The sequence below is a fragment of the Pinus tabuliformis genome, chromosome 5_2 (assembly GCF_031772625.1).
Source record: "Pinus tabuliformis cultivar Carrire ecotype Pingquan chromosome 5_2, CPIR1, whole genome shotgun sequence".
NCBI classification, from domain to species: domain Eukaryota; kingdom Viridiplantae; phylum Streptophyta; class Pinopsida; order Pinales; family Pinaceae; genus Pinus; species Pinus tabuliformis.
Genome location: NC_142306.1, coordinates 680,161,203 through 680,179,358, shown reverse-complemented (window position 1 = coordinate 680,179,358; position 18,156 = coordinate 680,161,203). Strand labels below are relative to the sequence as shown.

General features: G+C 41.0%; 1 protein-coding gene across 3 annotated transcripts in view; it reads right to left on the bottom strand.

The window, feature by feature from the left end:
• Nucleotides 1–18,156, bottom strand: part of LOC149160944 (nardilysin-like) — a 413,290-nt gene that overhangs the window by 78,938 nt on the left and 316,196 nt on the right. The gene's annotated exons all lie outside the window — the stretch shown is intronic.

The window sequence follows — 18,156 nt, the reverse complement described above, 5'->3', positions numbered from 1 at the left end:
AACTTGTACTTTAGCACATTTCCAATTACTATTACTGAAGAGAGATAAAGATCTGTAAATCATATTACAAAATTTCAAACTCACAAAGTCCTAATATAAACATTAATTATTATTCAGCTCATAAAATACAGATACCATTTCTCCTGATTTATTCAGCTCATGAAGTGCAAATGGTAGTCTTAATATAAACATTAATTATCATTCAGCTCATAAAATTCAGCTCATGAAGTGCAGATGGTGGTTCTCCTGATCTATTCAATTCATAAAATTTCATAACTGTACAATGCTATTTTTCTCAATGTCATAAAAAAGTTATTTACAAGACAACAAAAATCGGTGGACTAATAATTTGGACTTCCTCAATGTATAGCCTGGGTTAATTCCTTTCTTTGTAGGAAAACATCTTAGTCAAGATAGGCTTTCATGGGGTGAGATTCATGGGACATATATGTAGGTATGTGGCTATCCTGGAGAACTCTTAATTGGTCTCCAAGACTTCGACTGATGATCGACCTGCTTCCACTGCAATTTGATTGATGATTGTACATTACAGTTATTTCAAGCTAAATCCATATGCTCATGGATGTACTTAGAAAGATTGGCAAATGCTAATACTAAAGCCACTTATGCCAAGCTTTGGACAACTTATAAAGATAATAAAACTAGGGAGATAATAAAGTCCCAATCTGCTTTCCAAACTAGAGTGCATGCATAGTTGTTCATGTTACCGCTCAAACTAGCAGGGGTCCTAGGAGGGGATTCTATAGAGCAACTACTAGGTCAAGGAGAAACAACAGAGCGATAGCCCACTGTCACCTCAGCTAATGCTCCCTTCTCTTTACGGACTTTCACCGATGGGAGGAGTCCAGGTATGAGAGGAATCACAAGAATGGATGGATCAATGATAAGATATGAGGTGATTCCTAAAGCCTATTCATGGGAGAGACTCAATTGAATAGCTTACTTGCTTGAAAAGCAAGGTGGTAGGCTCTCTAGGAATACTTGAGCCTAGGTTTAGAGGATATGCCTTGATAAGGGGCTTCCTAAACTTAAGGATCCTTGTGGAGAAGTGGATTTTATATAACCCTTGTGGAATTTGAGTTATAGAGTTGCAAGACCGCAAAGAACCCAAGTGGACCTGGACTAGGCCAAGGGTATGGAGTTGATCAATCAACGAGGGGCTAGACCTAATTAGGGAGGAAAATAGGATAAAAGGACTAATTTTCTTTTGAGATTTGAATGCAAGGATCCCAATGAGGACACTAAACCAAAATCAACCCATGGCAAGAGTTGGTCTTGTGGCTAGGGCTTGATATGTCTCAAGATTCCATTGTCAGAATTGCTTGAAATTTGTAGGACCTCTAGAGAAAACCCCAGCGCAGTAGCGGACCAAAAATCAAGGGGTTTGGATGTCTACAATGAAATTTATATGATGCCCTAGGTGACCTACTATTGTTAGGCCTAGAATTTGGAAAGTGAAGAAAAGAGAGGTAAATTTGACCACCAAAGGGATATAAGGATCAATGCCTTATTGCTTGGGATTGATGGAGCGAAAATTTTCGTGAGCTAAGGATCCCTAATTAACCTTCGCTAGCCTACTCAAGGGTAAGTGAGATTTAAAACCTATTAGGTGCCTCTACGAACATTTACCCACTCTCTTCAAGTACAACGCATGCATTGAATCACTTATTCAACGTTCCCAGAAGAATTTCACATTTATTTTAACCCATACACGAATAATAATAACCATTACATGCATTAAACCAGTAAAATAACAAGAATAGCATCAAAATTATACTTACATGAGAGAGAGAATATATCCATTCATCAACTTTGCATTAGAAAGAAGCTCCAAAGGCAATAGAGAAAATCCAAACATCATAGTGCATCAAGAAAGTTCCAAAACATTTGCCCAGCAAAACGTACGAAAATATCTCAAGAGATACCAATCCAATCCAAGTGATGATGAGAAAAATGAATCACCTCTCATCTATTTATACAAGTCCAAAGGGGACTCGATTTGCCTAATTAGCCTAATAATACCCCTAATAATAAAATAATGTACAATAATGATATGACTTGGTGGCAAGCCCACCAAGATAGCTCAATAATATAATGAAAAGCCTCCCAATAGAAAAATAATGAACATGATGAGTCGTTGGGCCATTGAAGAAGCCTAAAGGAGTCCAAATGTGCCAAACTGAAAGAAAAGTCTCCAAAACATAGTGGATAAGGGGTTGGCCCCTTGTTTACCAAGAATGTCACCTATGGTGCTCCCAAGTGGGTGTGACGGCACAATGTCATCCTCATGGGTCTCCAAGTGGATCGATAACGCTTGTAAACCATCTGTAATGGCTAGTATGATGACATAAGCCCTCCCTTTGTTTCCTGCAGTGAGACACATCCTCATCTAGATCATGGAACATTTGCCAAGTGAATGGTGCAAGTGTGGAGCCAACTAGGCATGGTGAACCAAGTGCATCATTCTCATCCAAAAGTTGGAACATGAGCAATCAATGAACAACATTGGGGATCCATGAAGTAATCTCTGCTATGGTGGAGGCCCATGGCTCTCAACGCTCATCTTGCAAGTGCCAATGTGGCCCTCTAGAGGGCTAGGACCCCATATAGGGAGACCAAGCCCTAAATGATGACCCACCTGCAATCCTACATAAGATCCAATGCATCACCTTTCCCTCCAATACAACAAATCATTAGAATAACTAAGAAAAAGAGCTCACAAGTCATGGAGCCAATGGGGCACTTCATGGTGACATGCCCTTCCATAGTGGGTCTTGGCATGTACAAGTGTCTCCAATCTCAATAAGGGGGTTAATCAAGGACCCTATTAGCTAGTTTCAGCCTTTAAAGGAGGTGACATGTCCATGCTACATCCATCAGGTGGTAGGTGAAAAATGATATAGTGATGGAGCAGAGTGGGGATCAAAGGGAATGCTCCAAGCCACATGTCATGGTACAAGGGTAACTATAATAAAAAAAGCCCACAACTGGGCACAGTGTTGCGAGGGAGCACCCCCCCCTCGACCCCGCTCCCAATCTGCGCTCCAGGCGGGAGCGACTCGGGAGCACACTCCCGTAAAATATTTGCGCTCCCTGCCTATTTCTGGAGCGAAACAGGGAGCATCGCTCCCGTCACTCTGGGAGCAGTCAGGGAGCGATCGCTCCCGTCACTCTGGGAGCAGTCAGAGAGCGATCGCTCCCAACCGCTCCTGGGTTATAAAAATCGTTCCCGGAGCAATGAGAGTGAGCAACGGGAGCGAAGACGCGCGAAAAAATAAATTAATTAATTAATTAATTAATTAATTAATTAAAAATAAATAAATAAAATAAAAATAAAAATCGGCGGAAAGAAAATGTTTTTGTGGAAATAAAGTGAGGGAGGGAGGGTTAAATAGACCCTCCCTCATTTCATTTCATCATTGTGAGAGTGAGAGTGAGATTGAGATTGAGATTGAGAGAGGGTGAGAGTGAGGAGCAAGGAGAGAGCAAGAGAGAGCAAGGAGAGAGTGAGGAGAGAGTGAGGAGCAAGAGAGAGCAAGGAGCAAGAGAGTGAGAGAGCAAGAGAAAGCAAGGAGCAAGGGGAGATTGAAGAGCTTGCAAGGGGAGATTGGACGCCAAAGAGGTAGGCTCTACAAAATTGAATAGTGTCTAGCAATTTTTTTTTAATGTTTATTCCTAAATAAATAAATAAATTTTTCTCTATTTCCCATTCCCATTCCCATTCCATTTTTTTAAATTTTGCAGATTCAAAACTTTAAATTTCAAACATAATGTGGTTATATTTTTTGGCATTTTCTTCTTCTTGGTTCCTTTTTTGGTTATTATCGTGCTGGAGAGTAGAAAAAGGAGGGTTGAAATTGAAAATGAAGAAGGGAATGAAGAAGGGGGACATAGTGGATTTGATGAAAACCACGGTGAGGAGGAGCTGGAGGAGAGCGAACATGAGTCAGCTCAAAAAACTAAACAAGACCAAACCCCATAGTGGAAATATGTTAACAGGCCTATAGCAGGGAAAGGGGGTGGAACCACTAAATTTCATTGCCCCCATTGCAACATTGAATTACACAGGTTCATACACCCGTGCCAGAAAACACCTCTGCAGGAAAATGCCATGGGACGGAGATAAACAAATAGGAATCAAAACTTGTACAGGTGTGTCAGCAGCAAATAGAGCCAAATACATAAGGGAAGAGGAGGAAGCCCAATACAAATCTAAAAAATCAAAGGGTTTCTTTGAACCAAGCTCACAATCACATGCACAAATAACTCCTTCAGCATCCTCCCAAGGCAGTGGATATGGAGGCACAGGGTCACCAGGTTTAAGGCATAGAAGCATATCAAATTTCCTTGATGAAGGGTGTAGGAATGATGTGGATTCAAAAGTTTACAGGTTTCTCTATGCATGTGGGATACCATTCAATGTTCTTCGCTCACCTTATTGGCACGAAATGGTTTCTACCATAAATGATGCCCCTAAAGGATACAAGAGCCCTGGGTATGACAAGGTAAGAACCGTTGGACTTGATCATGAAAAAGCAAAAATATCACATTCTTTAAATAAAATGACAAGTTCTTGGACCAACCATGGGGTGTCCATTGTATCTGATGGATGGACAAATATAAAAGGCATGCCATTGATAAATGTTCTTGTTGTGTCTGTTAGTGGTGCCATCTTTCTTTCAGCATATGATTACTCAGACAAGTTCAAGACCGGCATCAACATTGCAGAACCATTACTTGAAACAACTGACCGTATTGGGCCATACAATGTCATCCAAGTCATCACTGATAATGCTCCTAACTGTAAGGCAACGGGAGCAATTATTGAGGATAAATACCCCAACATATTTTGGTCTGAGTGTTTGGTTCACACATTGAACCTTTTGATGCATGATATTGTTAAGAACAAAAACGAACAATACAAATGGATTGGTGATTTGTACAAGAAAGGCAAACAAATGATAAAATTTATTACAAATCATAGCAATACCCATGGCCTTTTCCGCAGTCACTCAAGATTGGAGTTGTTGAAGATTGCGAGGACTAGATTTGGTAGCTATTACCTCACCTTCAGGCGCCTTTTGAAGGTAAGCGAGTCATTGGCTAGCATGGTATCAAGTCCACACTGGCAGGTATTAAAGGAAAGGGCTACAAATGCAGCTGACAAACAAGGTTTTGAACAGGTGGAGGAGGCCGCTCTTGATGGTATGTTTTGGGCACGCGTGAGGCAAGTATTGGATTTCACCAAGCCCATTTGTCACATGATTCGGTTTGTAAATACAGATAAACCATTGATTGGCAAGGTGTATGAGCAGATGGATACCATTTTGGGGCAAATAAAAGATATTGTTCATAGCAATGATCCCAACTTGTATACAATGATTCACAATCGATATTGTTCATAGCAATGATCCCAACTTGTATACAATGATCACGATTGTGTGTGTATACGGTGGGATAAATTTAATGTTCCACTACATTGCTTGGCATATATCCTTACGCCAAAATACTACTCTACATCTTGGTTGGGCCAACCTGCACCAGGGGGTGGGGTTAGGGCCAAACCCCATATAGATGAAGAGGTATCTACAAGATATTTGCAAGCATTAGAAAAGTTGGTACTTGACAAGGAGGAATGTGCTAGTGTGCATCTTGAAATAGGCAGATACTTCAATTGCACTAGTTTGTTTGGTACCTTTCATGCAATGGAAGATAGAGATAGATTTGATGCTCTCACATGGTGGGAATCATATGGCGGCCATGGACTTTTGCCAAAATTGGAAAAAAAAGTTCTCTCACAGGTTGTAAATACTTCTTCTGCGGAGAGGTGTTGGAGCACCTACAGCGTCATACATAATTTGAAAAGAAACAAACTCAATGAAAACCGGGCAGAAAGTTTGGTTTATGTGCACTACAACTTGAGGTTGTTGAGTCATTACTGTGACCGGGCTTATGAGGATCCAACATATAAAATTTGGGACAACCACCCAGAGGATGATAATTTGGAGGATGGCACTATACATCTTGAAGAACTAGAAGCGGAACTTATAAGAGAGGAAGATGAAGCAACAACCATGCCACCTCCCCTATCCAATAGCAATGCTCGAGTTCCGAGTCTTGTTCCTTTGTTGTCGCCGCCTCCATCTACACCCTCATGTGGAGGGCATGTGCCTTCTAGTTCTGGTCGTCGGTTTGTGCGGGAAACTCCTAGAAGACCACCACGACCTGCTCATACATTAGACGCTTCTCGTGGCAAGGGCCACATGTCGTAGTAGATAATAGATTTATAGTTGTCTTTTCTAGTTTCTATTAGTTTTCATAATTGTTGAGTCTTGACTCTTTCATATCATAATGATATTTTTTGTAAACAATATATTATTGTGACAATTTAAGTTTGAAGTTTGAAGTTGGCAATTATAACTCATTGGTAATGATTCTGAATTATTAATATGATGCTTTGTGAAATTTGTTTCATTTCATTTCATAATTCATTTTATAACATTTCATTTCATGTTAGATATTATTTCTTGTAATGGTTAAACTTTAAACTTTAAACTTAGCTTACAAGTACAACTTTGGTGATCAATGATGATAAATGTTATATATTGAATTTTCAATTTTGAAAGCTTGAAGTTGAAACTTTAAGATTGATGAATCATGATTCACTAGACTCAATATGTTGTATGTTACTAACTTGTGGACGTGGTTGATGAAGATTATAACTTCTAGATGATTGATGTTATATGGTTGATGGTTCAACGATCAATCTATGCTTTTTATATCTAATTCATCATTCTACATGTTTTTGTTGACATATATGTATCAAAATATAAAAAATAAAAAATAAATAAATAAATAAATAATATATATATATATATATATATATATATATCGCTCAAGGATTCGCTCCCAAACCGGGAGCTTTTCAAAATGTCGCTCCTGCTCCCGTTTTCGCTCCCACTCCCCGCTTTCGCTCCCACTCCCTGCTTTCGCTCTCGCTCCCAAGTAACATTGCCTGGGCATATGAGTGTACGAGGGAGAAAATTGTGGTGCATGAGTTACCCCAGCCTTTGTTTTCCCACTCTTCTTCACATGCCTTTTGGCTTTGATTGATTTTTCTTCATAATTGTTCGAAGCTCCAAGGGATGAGAACATGATGTGTAGGATGTAGAAATAGGTACCCCCTTTTGAGGTGGTGCATTTCATTGGCCCCTAGGGGTTGGGACAATCATGGGTTCCTTAATGATGGAGGGGGCTCATCTAGGGCCCATAGGAACCAGGTTGATGGTCACAAACAAGGGGAAGAGCTCATGTTTAGCTTTTTCACACGTGCTAAATTTGTATGTCTCAACCATCTTTTGCATTTTGTGGTACATTTCTTGTTGAGACTCAAGAGTGGCCAAATTATGCTTTTTCTTTTCTTTTAGCTGCATCAACCTTCGAACATCGTTCCAGGCTCGACACAAGGCATGGACAAGGGGAGGGGGAAGCTAACCCTATGTGGACCCAGTGGACATATGTGTACCCGGTTGGGTAAAATGATGAAAGGGGTTAAAATGAATGGAAGAGAGTGATGTATATGGTGTCAGAAAGTGGGACCTCTGTTTTACAACCCGGCGGATTCAACTCGGAAACGGCCGAGTCATACCGAGCCGTTCAAAATTTTTGTGACCAGGCCAGCAACCCGGCTCGGTTGACCGAGTCAACTATGACTCGGTCAACCAGGCCGGGTCCGTATTGACCAGGCCGAGTCAATGAAAGACGGCTGGGCAGCGTAAAAAATAAAATTTATTCACTTTTTTTTGGATTTGTGGTAAAGTTAAAATCAGTTTATGGATTCCAAAGGGTTTAGGTAAATTGTTAAGTGCTTTTGGGGTCCATTTCCCCCTCCCAAACCCTATTTAAGACAGCCAAATGCTCTCATTCACTCACAGCAGTCTTATGCATTTGAGTGAGAGTCTTCTTTGAGAATTAGTGAGCAGTTCTTGAGCTTGTTTTGGAGCAGCATTGAGGAGCTGATTTTTGGAGCAAGCTTGAGGAGGCAGTTTGTGCCTGGAGGTATTTTTTTCCACCCTTACAAATCTATTTTTGCTTAGTAAATTTTAGGTGCATATCAAGAAAGCTTGGAGAGTGTTTTTTGTCAAATAAATGAACATTGAATCAATTTTTATTTTTTTTTTTCATTTTCAGATTGTTTTCCTAGTCAAAAAATGGCACCTCGAGCAAAAGATCCTGCTTGGGCATATGTTGAAATGGTTGATAGTCAGATGTGTTGCAAGTTTTGCCATAAGAAAATTAAGGCAAGTCCTGGGGGGATTCATACGCTGAAACAACACTTGGCAAGGATTAAAGGCCAAATTACCGCATGTCCCTCTGATGAAATTGAGGAGATTAGAAAGAATTTGGTGGCCAGCTTTGAAAAATTTAAAGAAGATAAGGCTAGGCAACAAGAGATACAGGCTGAGATTGGGAGGAAGAGGGAGATACAAAGAATGATGGCTACCAACCCCCACTATGATTTTGAGCGTTCTTCCTCTATCCCTCAAACTAAGGCATCCAACCCTTTCCGTTATGTTCCTCCCTCTTTTGGTTCTGTTCAAGATAAGGGAAAGGGTAGAATGAAGGGTGATGTGACTATCAAAAGTTATTTCACTCCCTCCTCTCCATCAGATGCACATGGTCCTGAAGTTAGTAAAGGTCAAATTCAGCCCACTTTAGATGACCATTGGAAGAAAGAATTGAGGGAGACTGCTTGTGACTACATAGCTAGATGGTGGTATGATGCTGATATCCCCTTTAATGCTGCTCGTTCACCATATTATGAGCCTATGTTTGATGCCATACATGCTACTGGAAAAGGCTTCAAAGGCCCTACTATGCAAGAGCTAAAGGGGGTTCGTTTGCAGAAAGAAATTCAATCCATTAATGAGTATTTGCAAGAGTTCAGGGACTCATGGGCAAGAACAGGGTGTACCATCATGTCAGATGGATGGACTGATCAAAGAAACCGTACCATCATAAACTTTCTTGTCTTCTGCCCACAGGGAACCATGTTTTTAAAATCAGTTGATGCATCTGATAAGGTAAAAGATGGCCACTTGTTGTTTCAGCTATTGGATGAGGTTATTGAGGATGTGGGGGTGGCTAATGTTGTTCAAATCATCACAGACAATGCCTCTAACTATGTTCTTGCTGGTAAACTGTTAGAGGAAAAACACAAGACCATCTTTTGGACCCCATGCGCTGCACATTGCATAGACCTCATGCTTGAGGATATTGGAAAATTAGATTGGGTCAGAAACACTGTAGATAATGCCAAAAGCATAACAAAATTTATCTACAATCATACACTGGTTTTGAGTCTCATGAGGAAACACACTGGAGGCAAGGATATTATTAGGCCTGCCATCACTAGATTTGCTACACATTTTTTGACATTGCAATCTATGCTTTCCCAATGTTAGCGCTTGGAATTCACCTAGGCTGAGATAGACAAACTCTCAAGGCTACATCAAACCATTTCACCTCGTAGCTAGCCCTACGAGGTATGAGAAGGCTCTCTCGGGTCAGATTCGATAGATCTTTCAATAGGATTGAGCTGACCAATTAAAAATAAAGATTTTAGGCTAGTAAATTGATAGGGGGTTTGATTTGATGATTTGTGGGGGTTTTGGTGGCAATTGGTGGAAGTGCAATTCAAGGTGCGGGGATTGAGCACAGTTTTCACAGGGGAATCTAAGGGGCAAGGTAGGAGCGAGTGCTGATGCTTTAATTTGATGATGGATGATCAGAGATGATAGAGGAGGAGCTAAAGAGGGCAAACACACATTTTGAATCCTCTCTAGACAGTAGAAAACATTAAAATTGAACAAACTAAAAAGCTGAGCATGCTAAAACATGAATTCAACTTTACCACTTCATCTGTCCAATTTAGAAGCATAAGAGAGATATGAAATACATAAACAAACTTACAAGAACATGTAGAGAACACACCATTAACATATCAGTCCACAAGAATCCTCAAAGATGTCTGTAAAACCCTGGCTTTCCTTGCCTCAAATTGCAGAAATAGATGCACAATATACAATAAAGCTTCCTTCCACAAGAGTCCAACCATGAAAATGAGAAGGAGAGAGCATAATATAGACCTCCTAGACCATCTAACTCCTTTCCCCACCTCTAGGGGTCGAGCTCAGCTTCCTAGGAGCAGTTTGAACTAATTCTAAACTAAGAACTAGAAAATAGGCAGCCCAACAACTTGCCTCTATTACTTAGCTAACTCATCCATGCATTAATTATTCACTATTTACATCAAAGAAGCTTCTAGAAGAGTAAAGAAAGATAAAACCTATCAAAGTGCCATGAAAATATTACATTCATCCATCATCTACAAGTAAAAATGGTCAACCATAGTCAAAACAGTGTTTTTTGACCGAAAATGGCAATTCTGGCAAATCTGGAAGTTCTGGTCGCGCCCCTGGAAGTTCTGGTCGCGCCCCTTTGCAGCGGTTTTTGAGTGGGTTCCACTGATCCAAATCAGGTGCAAGATGGCTCATTGGAAAGCTTGGTCTGTCTACTTTCCATCCCAAGTGGAATTTCTGAATTTGGTGTTGATTTGACCCCTCAAAAACCATTTCTCCCAAGGTCACTTTCTGCAACTCAAAAAGTGGGCAGAAAGTCATTTTTTTGATGTATTTTGAGCTTTTGGAGGCTCAAAACTCAAAATCAGGCTTCTCCCAAGTATTGGTAATTTTTCTTTTTGAATTCCCTTTCCAAAAATGCCAAGTTTTCAAAATTCCGAGCAGTCCTCCAAACTGGTCTCACCCAGGGTGAGACCAGTTCTTGGGAAAAACCTGTAATTTTACCAAAAAATTCACAAATGACAAAATTTTCTCCAAATTTCTTGAAATTTGGGCTGGGAGTCCCCAATCAAGTACCATGCTCAGTCAAAGAGGCTTTGGCCAAAATTTGGATTGGATCGGGCGTTTTCCTTTGTTTTTGTGCTTTGGCCAACCGTCCTTGGAGCACCTTCGTTCTCGCCGGTATTTTTGACATTTCTCTCAAACCATGACACCTGTGTAAAAAGTGAAAGAGGTTTTTCTTCCTTGGCATGTTGTGGACAAAAACCTCTCTCAGTTTTTCAAAATTCATCTTTGATTGCTCAGAAACAGCTTTTGAGTGAGACTTGTCCCGATGTGTGAAACAAGGGATTTTGTCGAAATAGAGCGAAATGAAGGGGATAGAGGGCTTCTAAATTCTTGGGGAAATTTTTGGGAGTGGGGAGGGATGTTAGGAAGCAGGGGAAAGTGGAATCTCAGAGATTGAGTGAGGGGAAGGGGTCGAAAAGGACAAAACACAGGCCAAACCTAGAAAATTGCCAGGTTGTAGCTAGAAACTAGGGTTTGTGCAAAAATGAGGAATTTGGCGGATGTAAGGGATGGGAAGTGTTTGATAAAGTACTTTAAGGATAGGGGAAGGTGTATGAACATCAGGAAACAAGTTTTGCCGGTAATTTGACCATCCAAGAGAAATTAGCTTTCAAAACCCTAGGAGAGGGAAATGAGCTTGCCTAGGCACAACTGAAGCATGAACATGGTGTAAAATGACCCATTAGACACTGACATGATAATGACAACCCTCTGAATGATGATAGGCTCAGCTGAATGATGACATAGGCTGACATTTGGGCAAACTTTGAAAAAAGTGAAAGCAAACCCTAGACCTAATACCTAGTGACCAAATTTTGCTTGAAGACTCACTGAAATGACAAAATTTGACCTTGACACTTCAAAATCACTTTATAAGAGCATATTTGATCACTGGAGGAAGGCTGTAAAGACTGACACTAACACCCAACATAGAAACTTGCAAAAGATGTTTTCCAGTGATGAATGGAATCAAACCAATTGGTCTAACAAACCAGAAGGCAGAGAATTGAAAAGGAAAGTCCATGATGAAACTTTTTGGAGAAAGGCAGCAGAGATTGTGAAGCTTGCTGAGCCACTGGTTAAGGTGTTGCGGTTGGTGGATGGGGAAAGGTTGGCTATGGGCTTCATTTATGAGGCTATGGATCAAGCAAAGGAGCAAATAAAGACAGCATACAAGGATAGAGTGGCAAAGTATGGGCCCATTTGGGCAATCATTGATGAAAGATGGAACAATCAACTCCATCGCCCTATACATGCAGCTGGGTATTTTTTGAACCCACGGTATCATTATAGAGCTAAGGAGTCAGGAGCTTTGAGGGGGGAGGTCAGAGATGGACTGGTTGATTGCATTGAACGCATGATCCCATCGGAGTCTGATCAGCTACAGATACATCAACAGGTCACATCCTTCAGCAATGCAACAGGTACCTTTGGGAAGAACCTAGCAAAGATTGCAAGAGAAGCAGATGAGCCAGGTAAACAAAAATTTCAATTTTCAATTTCTTAATGGTTTTACAGTTTTACTTTTTTTATTAAAGACTAAAGTTTGTTAAATCATTTATAATTTGAAAGTTAGATATAATTTGTAATTTTGTTGAGCTTCAGCCTTCATCTAACTCATAATTCATTACACTCCTATGTTTTTTGCAGCACAATGGTGGGAGGCCTTTGGTGGCCAGTGCCCTCAATTGCAAAAGTTTGCAATTCGTATTTTGAGTCAAACTTGCAGTGCATCTGGGTGTGAGCACAATTGGTCTGTCTTTGAGAGGATTCACACAAAGAAGAGAAACCGTTTGGAGCAAAAACGGTTGAATGATCTAGTTTTTGTCCAATACAACCTTCGGCTCAGACGGAACCAATTGCTGAACAAAAGACCTGATTCAGATCCCATTGTGTTGGAAGACATTGATCCAACATCAGATTGGGTAGTGGAGAGTCGTGCACCAGAGTTTGATCCTGATGAGGATCTTGATGAACTTGAACTGCAACATCAAATTCAGCCTGTTCAGTTGAATGCAGATCCCGATCCACCAGCCTCAGTCTCACAGCCAGCGGCAGCAAGGAGTAGGACTCCAGTTGTAGGTGCTTCCTCTGCTCAGCCACGACAGAAGCGCAGCCGCATATCTACTCTATCTCAGCTTGCATCTGCTGCACAGCCTACTAGTGGTACTGGCACCACTTCTACAGTTGCAGTTGGAGACGATGATGATGAGGAGGCATGGGGCCCCTTGTCTGACTCTGATGATGATGATGAGTCTGATCCAGAGATTGGTCGAGATGATCTTGGCTCCTCTGGCAGTAGCTACTAGCCAGTAGTACTAGTATTGGAGTCTGGTCAGCATCACAGTTTACTTTTGTTGTAGAGGCCATTTCTAGCCTCCTTGGTTATTTGTATTTTGTTTTGAGTCTTTGATCATGTATGACAGTTGACTATGTATTGCCATTGGGTACCATTTTGAAATAATGGATTGGTTCATGAGCCTACTTTGATCATATGTTGTCTTCCATCTATATTATAATGCTGTGTGTTTGGAAACATGAATGAAAATCTTTAAAATTATGTTTAAAATATTTAAAATTATGTTTTTTTATAAAAAAAATAAATATTTAATGTATTTTTTACAACGACCGAGTCATTGAAATCGAGCCGGCCGAGTCATTACCGAGTCGGAGTCGGAGTCGGAGTCGGAGTCGGAGTCGGAGTCGATCCTCGGCCGAGTCGGAGTCGGAGTCGGAGTTGTAAAACATTGAGTGGGACCACGCAACCATAATCAAGATTTATCATGTAGTGCCAACCCTAAAGCTAATGGCCAGTAAAGGAGATCCCACAATACTAGGATACAAGGTTAACCACAAAATCAAGTAGTGGAGACAAGAGTACAGACCTAGCCCACTCTTTCCGCCGAATTCCCCCACCAATCCATGCCCAAAAGTGCCCATGACAAGTAAGGAAAATTACTTAATTATACCAATGAAGAAGCCATACCTTTGGGGTTGGGAGGCCCGCCTTCAAACATACAATCATAACAGATGGGCGAGGGACCACATGGCTGGCTCAAGTGGCAGAGATGATGGCACATCGAGCTATCTAGTGGCTGCAAGGGGTTGTTGGTTGTCAGCTAAGGACCATCTTGGAGAAAAACTTCTCCTAGGGGATATTACCCACAAAGTGGTGGGTAACAGATCCTTCATTCAACATAGTTGTAAAGGATCAACTATATCACACCAGTCTTACAAATAGATCTTGTCTAGTTCGTCACAAGCCCGAAATGGTTAAAGCATGCATTGTAGGTATGTGGCTATCCTGGAGAACTCTTAATTGGCCTCCAAGACTTCGGGTTGTTGACCGACCTGCTTTTATTGTGGTTTGATCGATAATAGCACATCACTGTTATTTCAAGCCAAATCCAGATGTTCATGGACATACTTAGAAGGATTCAAAATGTTAATACTTAAACCACTTATGCCAAGCTTTGAACAACTTATTAAGATAATGGAACTAAGCCACTGGTGGGGGGGGGGGGGGGGGGGGGGGGTGGTATTCATGGGACATATATGTAGGTATGTGGCTTTCCTGGAGAAATCTTAACTGATCTCCAATACTTCAGGCTGTTAACTAACTTGCTTTTACTGTAATATGATTGGATATTGCACATTACTGTTATTTCAAGCTAAATCCAGATGTTCATGGACATACTTAAAAGAATTGAAAATGCAAATACTGAAGCCATTGATGCCAAGCTTCGAACAACTTATCAAGGTAATAAAACTACGCGGGTCATGAGGTAGCAAAGACTCTAGAAGTCCCACTCTGCTTTTCAAACTAGAGTGCATGCATAGTTGATCCTTCGTTCAACATAGTAATAAAGGATCAACTACATCATGACAGTCTTACAAATAGATCTTGTCACAAGCCTGAAACGCTTAAGCATGCATTGTGAAATTCTAAAGTTACCAAAACATTTTAAGCTGAGTTACAAGATAAGCCATAAGACATGCCCCTAGTGGGCTACATGTTCCATATCCCATGTGTCAGACAACGATTCAACAAGACATGTATTGGGCACAAGTTTCGCATGTGTCCTGTTCATAGGACACATACCAGATTCGTGTCCAACATGTGCCTTAGACATGTTCTGACTTATGACACATGTCCTCTCAAAAAAGGTATGTCCCTCTTTTATTCTCATCTTATTTGCAGGTTGGAGCTCTAAGGTGTCTTGGTGTGTAGTTGAGGTTTATATTGCAGCCTTGATGTCATTCCAAGTGTTAGGTAAGTAGATTCGTCAACCAGACTTCAAAATTTCTCCTGATAAAGTCTGTTTTCTTCATCATTTCACAGAAATCATGGTGCAATCAACAAGGGCAGCTGGAAAAGTTCAAAGGGAGGAATTCCTCCATTGATGATGTCCCCCTCTTTCAATTTCATTGGTCTTTGCCAATGTTCCATTTGAAAGTTGTGAAAACTCCTAGACTCAAAGGAACCCCCTACTGCAGCAAATCTGAATCTACTTCACCTACTTGATTTTTAAATTACATTCATCAAGTTATTCTTCTAAGTACTTAAGCAAATTACTTCTGCAACCTACACTAATTAAATATTTGATCTCATGAAACAAAACACAAAGCAAAGAACAAGATATAGAGAACACAATTTTTTTGGACACAATAGTCCTCGGAAAAACCCAATGCGGAAAAATCGATGCAGCAGCTCTGAGGGTTTATTATTATGTAGGAGAAATATCTAAATACAAATCTAGGATGCTCATCTAGCAATCCTTTACAAAGAAAATATTGGCGAAAAATCTGAGTGAGTTTTACCTCACTTCACCCAGCAAAATTGCAGTTGGTCCAGCACAAGACTGGCTAACCCCAGCTATTTCTGTGTTGGCTATGCATTACCCCTGCGTCACCTTCTCTGCCCTCTGCGTCAGCTCTCCCTGTTGTTCCAGCAATTTCGGTTGTTCTGACAGTTGTGGATTCTGTGTGACATGCAATTTCTCTGCGTCAGCTATTGTAGCTACTGCACTGCCTCTGCGTCAGCTCTTCCGGCCACTGCGCTGCCTCTGCGTCAGCTCTCCCGGTTGTTCCAGAAATTCCAAGCAGTTTCGGTTGTTCTGGCAATTCTGGATTTTGCGTGATAGGCAGCTTTTCTGCGTCAGCTCTCTCGGCTACTGTGTTGCCTCTCTGCAAGCTCTCTTCGCCTCTCTATTTTGTATTTTCCAGAAATTCCTCCCGGATTCTCCCTACCCCTTAGCTATAAGATCTCCCCAATCGATTTTCCTCCTGAGAACTTCTCACCTCAGAAAATTGATTTCCTCAATCTCTTTCTGTGTTTCCAAATGAACCCCAAACCTCCATTTTATATTTTTCCTGTTGAGTCTTTAACGACCGAGATTAAGTCTATAATCTACAACTAAGATTAAAACATGACTTGATCTGCCTTCTAGATCATTCTCACCCATATTTTGATTAATACTCATTAATAATTTAATTTCCCTAAGTTTAGGCTTAGGAACTCAATTAAAAATATTAATTATTTTAATAAAATGCATTCTGGGTGGAATTTCACCAAATGGTTTCTGGGTTCTATAGAACTCATGTTCCTTAGCCTCTCCACGAATTTTCAAGGCTAGAACACTTCTGATGCTACCAAAAAACTAACACTCCCTCTTAGCGAGGAAAGTGCTCTAGCAACAATGTCCACTTGCATGCGGCTTTGTTTTTGAAGCTCCTCCTTTCTGCACTATTGCTGCCACCAACACTATGTTGTTGCTACTGCTACTGTACCACTGCCCATGACACTGCCACTGCCACTGTTGCATATGTACTACAACTCCCTCTCAAACACTACATTTGTTATGCTACTAACACTGCATCTGTACTGCAACTCAGTTGCTTGAGAGAAGCAACTGAAAAACATCCAAAATTAGTTGAACTTAACTGTGTTCAGCATAATACAATGAATGATGGAATCTGATTGTTGTTGATTCTATCCCTCTGAATCTTTTGCATTGTTGTTGACTCCTGCATTTTGCCAACTGTGCTACTGCAAACCTTGCTTTGCATTGATCAGTCTCTGGTCCCCAGCTACTGCATCTATCCTCCAAACACTCCACTGCATTATCTGACACTAAGTCCATCTCGCTACTATTGAATCTTGGGCTCCCATAGCAAGGAATTGATCCAAGAGGTGGACTCCTCAAGGATCCTGCCCACATGTAGTCCTCGCGACTACAACTCAATATCGTCCCATCTCTTGCCTGGAGATGCATGGGCACTCATGGAAAACTTGTCCTCGTCAATCTTTGTTGAAGCAGCCTTAGGATCATGTTTCTCATCCTTGTCCTTTTTCTTCAAAGGACATTGGGATGCATGGTGGCTCAACTCGCCACAACTGAAACATTTCACCTTCAAAATGTCCTCCTTTCGCTTCGGCTTCTGTTGTCCCTTTGATGCTAGAGTTGTGTTCTCCTCATCCTCCTTCGTCTTTGTGCCACTCCCACTACTTCCGCTGAGGTTAACCTTCACTAGGTCCCTCCTTAACTCCTTTTGTTGAAGAGCCGCCCACATCTCCTCCCATGAAGGTAATTTTTCTCTGCCCAATATGCTTTGGATGTAAACTTGCCATTCATCTGGGACTCCATTCAGGGTTATCCTCACCATCGTGGTTGGCTAAGGAGTAGACCCCACTTCAGCAAGTTGGTCTCTAGTGTCCTAAAGACACTAAAGATATAGGTTCACCTGTTCTACTTTCCACATCAAGGTTCGCTGCAACTTCTACTCCAAATACATCTTTCGTTGTTCGGAAGAGCCTTCATACAGAGAAGACAAGGCTTCCCACATCTCTCAAATTGTATCCTTGCCCTGCAAGTGTGAGACCACATGATCTAAAACTCCATCAAGAATAAGCCTCTTTGCCTTCCCCTGCACGACCTTGTACTTCTTCCTTTGATCATTGTTAGCAGGAACAGCTACAACACTATTGACGTAGGCCTCGAGATCATATTCCTCCAAAACAGCTAAGATTTTGGTCTCCCATATGACATAGTTGGAAGCTCCATCCAACATGTCCTAATCTCTGAGCCCATTCAATACCATCTCACCCAACTATCAAACAAACTCCTCTAGTCACTGCTTAGCACTGCTCAGCTGCTCAGCAAGTGAGAAATTCAAACTTTCTAGCGAAAGGTTCTTTGAGGAAAAA